The sequence below is a fragment of the Haemaphysalis longicornis genome, unplaced genomic scaffold, assembly GCF_048455015.1.
Source record: "Haemaphysalis longicornis isolate Haplotype H1 unplaced genomic scaffold, Haemaphysalis longicornis Haplotype H1 scaffold_5, whole genome shotgun sequence".
In the NCBI taxonomy this organism is placed as follows: domain Eukaryota; kingdom Metazoa; phylum Arthropoda; class Arachnida; order Ixodida; family Ixodidae; genus Haemaphysalis; species Haemaphysalis longicornis.
Window position 1 is genome coordinate 68,484,081 of NW_027526385.1, and position 4,675 is coordinate 68,488,755.

Consider the following 4,675-nt stretch of genomic DNA (forward strand, 5'->3'; position numbering starts at 1 on the left):
TGCCATGCGCAGTCTTTTGTGTATCGCGTTTCAACTGAACGTTCCGAGTTTGTTTAGATTCTTTCTAGTGGATAAGCGTAGCTTCCCAGAAAAATACTCGTGAATGAATAGAAGCACAAATAGGAATAGGCTAAGCGTCAAGATGGTACGCCACACCCCTGCTGATCTGTAATGGGAAGACGGTTACGTAAAGCTAATACGATAATACTTTGTACCGGGAACTGCCTCGACGTGAACTGTCACGAATAGAAACGTACTTTCTTCTGCTAGTCTTTGATACTCAAAGAGGTGACCCTGCAGAGATGATTGCACGAACTTGATGAAACTAAACAGCGTTGGTGTGGCCTCATGGCGGCAGCTTCCTCGGGCATATATTATCATAAATTATTATTTTTTTATTGTCACTGCTGTTATCATAAACTATTTGCAGAATCCTCTCTGCAGTGGTCAGGTAGCCGATGGCGATAGTGGTACGGACATAGCGGACGGCCTACATTTTCTCTGTAACACCCGACACTTTAATTCCAGGAAACGTATTTTACCTGTTCGTGAAAGGTATAACAACTAGGAGTTGAAGTTCTAGTACAGCCATAGCGACAAAAAATTTAAGCCGTTCCACTCAACCTGAAAGCTGTCGGAAGTGCAGAGCAGTGATTCGCTATAATGGGCTGTAGCGCCGTTATACGTTCACTGCTACTACGTATGCAATTCAAATTTCACCCCCTTCGCAGTGCTCGCGCGCCCCCTGCCTGAAACTGCGCCAGTGGCAGTTCTGTTCTCTTTGTGCTTGCTTTAATTTCGTATGCTGGAGCTGTTTTGCGTCATTTCGAACGCGCCTATTTCTTCTTGCGCGTGGAGCCTTTCTGCGTCATTTCGAACGCGCCATTTTGTTCTTGCACGGCCGCTTCTTTCGCTTATGTAAAAACCAACCCAACGAGCGTTCCGCTGCCGGCTAATTACGTACAATTTGCCTCAAATGTACCTACAGTATTCTTTGCGCTAAACGGGGAGATGTAGGACAAGTGCCAGCGGTTCACGAGTTTCGAACCCTTATGACTATATAAACTGGTTGGCTTTCGCACCTAAAAGTATGCGTCCACGTCTAGCCTATAGGACTACGCAGAGGGCGTTCCGGCAGACAAGCGGTGGTGACGTGATGATGTACCGTATCATGTGCGGACAACACGCCTCTGCTGCCTCACTGTGCGCTTCACTGTAGCCGACACAGGTGGTACATTACTCACTCTGTTATGCGACTAAGCTCTTGAGCACATAACATGGCGGCGTTTTGTCTACTGAGGTAACGGGCCATTATGCTACCTTTTTTTCGTAAGCAGTGGCGGGTTATTCATTCTAGTCTACCGCGTACCATCGTTGCACTATCATATGGACAAAGGTAGTACGGCCTTGCAGAGAACAAATGCCTGTCTAAAATCGGTTTCACTTGTAGACAAGTGCATCGTTGTGAAGATATTTTGCAAGTGGCAGTGTACCGCATACAACGCTATACACCGATCCCCTTGAATTCGGCGTTGCGACTACACTCACAGCATTGCCGACGCTTTCCATCCTCTTTTAAGCGAAGCTTATATGGCTGGGGATTTACGCATTTTTTGCAGGAACTCCCAAGTGAGGAGTGTCAAATAAATGTATAAGCCGCGCTGGGACACACAAAGTTTCTTTGAAGCCGGCTTCGCTACTACACACACAAGCATTGCTGCTAGGACATTTGGGATGACAGGTATTTGAAGTGTGATATCTTAGCGTTGTGACCCTTGATCAATACCATGAGGCACAGATAATTAGAAGGATAAGAATGGAGGGAGTGCATTCGGCAAGCATCCTCAGATAATGAACAGCCGCCTACCGTTCTCCATTAAGAAGAAAGTGGATGACAGCTGCATCTTACCCGTACTCATCTATGGGGCAGAAACTTGGAGGCTCACCAAGAGGGTTCAACTTAAATTGAGGACGACTCAGCGAGCGATGGAACGGAAGAGGATAGGTGTAGCGTTAATGGACAAGAATAGAGCGGAGTGGGTCAGGGAACAAACCCGTGTTAAGGACATAATAGTAGAAATTAAGAAGAAGAACTGGGCGTGGTAGGGCATATAGTGTGAAGGGAAGATAACCGTTGGTGATCAAAGGTAACAGAGTGGATCCCTAGAGAAGGCAAGCGTAGCAGGGAGCGGCAAAATATTAGGTGGGCAGATGAGACCAAGAAGTTCGCGGGGATAAATTGGTCACAGTTAGCACAGGACCGGGGTAATTTTAGATCCATGGGAGAGGCCTTTGGCCTGAGTGGATGTAGATAGGCTAATGATGATGATCTTAGCGGGAGAACCCGAGGAGCATTTATTAATGCCTCTGTTCAATCTCTCGACCCGCTGCCTTCTCCGACCACGAAGACGACGAGGCAGTAGTAAAAGAAAGGAGATCTCGTGCATCGAATCTGGCAGGGAACGGTTCGGAAGCTTGCCGCATCGCCAATAAACCGTTTTCTTACGCCTTGAGTTTCGCCATGATGCTCGGTCTCGTCGAAGCCCTCAGCAGGTCCCGGCCATATTCCCGGGTTTCGGCACCAAAAAATGTTGAGCCACGAGTGCCGAAAAGCGAAACTCAAGACGTAAGAAAACAGTTTATTGGCGATGCGGCTAGCTTCCGAACCGTTCCCTGCCAGATTCGATGCACGAGCTCTCCTTTCTTTTACTACTGCCTCGTCGTCTTCGTGGTCGGAGAAGGCAGCGGGTCGAGAGATTGAACACCTCCATTAGACCCCACGTACCGCCATGTAGCGCTATACACTGAGCCCCTTCAACACCAGCCGTACATCTACATTGAGAAGGCACGAAATGTGGAGAAGGCATTTTTAAACGCTGTATTAGGGGTCTGATATCAAAGTGTCCAGACCCCAGCGCCATCTAATAAATACAGTCGAACCTCCTTATAACGAACTCTGATATAGCGAATTATTGGCTATAGCGAAATAATTTCAAGATTTTGTTGGTCACGCTACATTTCAGTGATGCTTACTTTTTTTAGAACGAAACCGAAACCGCGAGAGCCGTGCGCAATAGCGGGTATAACGAAGAGCTATTCGGTTTGCGCGAGGCTCGAAAGTCGAATGCTGCATAATAAACAAAATAAAAAATTAGAAATAACACAGTGATATTTTAATACTTTGCAAAACTAAAAAGTAGAAAAGGCCCTTTCGTTTATGGACGCTTTGGGAAACTTCATTCAGTAGTGCTATAAAAAACTGCCTAGCAAATATCAGATCCTTCTTAAACTACTGTATTTACTCGCATCATGATCGCACTCGCGTAATGAGCGCACCCCTGAAGTTCGTCGTCAAAATACGACTTTTTTAGGGGCGAAGCTCCTAAAGCCACGGGTCTGTCCATCCCTTGTGTATCGTGGTACGTGACCGCCGCATGCTTTCGGAGATGTCGCAAAGTGGGCCGCGTTGCACGCGCAAGAACCGGCTGCAACCGGCAGCGCAAACTCGGCACCGGGAGCGCGAGCTTGTCTGTGTTCGCCAACGGAGGCGCGAGCGCACGTGCACTGCGAGGGGGAGATCACGCCACGAACGCAGGCAGTCGTTCTCGGAGATCGAACGAGACGCAAGGACCTTTGCTCGTTTCCTCTCGTCTTGTTCGGGCACAAGTTCGCCCTAAATAAAAGTTCTTTCTTTACCGTTGTGTCCCATCCTACGTGATAAATTGTGGTAGAGGTGCGGGGTAGTCCTCGATGGCGCGGGGTCTTTCACCAGGTCTGGGCCTGGGAGCATTGACTCCGAAGCCCCGTAGCCCGAGTTCCCTGTAGGGACACCGACGGTACATGTGTCCTGCCTCGCCACAGTGGTAACAGAGGGGGAGTTGATCGGGCAACGAGTCACCGGATGGAGGAGGTGGTTGTTGACAAGGCTGCGGAGCGGAGGGCGCGCAGGGCGGCGGCAGCGCGCGCTCGCCGACAGGATCCCGCCGTGCGCGAAAGAGAGGCCGAAGCATCTCGTCTAGAAAGTCGCGCTTAAACCGCGCGTCGGCAGCTTCGGGCTGAGCTCGCTTGATGCGTTTTGCAGCCGCCTCGCGAGCTCTCACTGCATCGGGGTTTGCCTGCCGATACGAGCGCTTGCTTGCAGCCTCACGAACCCTACGACAACAACAACAAACGAACAAGAACAAAATAAAAGAACAAAATAAAAGTTGGTTTGTACAATGTACGCACACAGTCTTACGTCTTTCTTAATGATGTAATGGGCGAACTTTCACGGGAGAGTTACGGTTACCGATGATCTCCCCCTCTCGAGCTTCGCCCCACTTATCATCATTCATTCCGTGGATATGGCGTGATTTTTTTTTTATTTCCCGCACAATGACCGCACTCTGAACTTGGCGCAGTCATATGTCGCATGTGTGCCAAGTCTAGCTGACGACGGTCGTGCTTACCTATGTTTCCTCCTCTTTCAAAGCGGACATGGATACATTATTGCCGCAGACTTGCCGATAGTAGCGTTATCGGCAAGCATGAGTTCATTATTGGGGCGGGAGAAACTCTCACTAAATGCACATAATGTACTGACCAGACAAAAAAAAAAAAAAAAAAAAAAAAAACCCGCTAAGCTTGCTGCGTCGGCAGCCGTGTCATGTTTGGATGTCCCGCACTGCGACGGCAG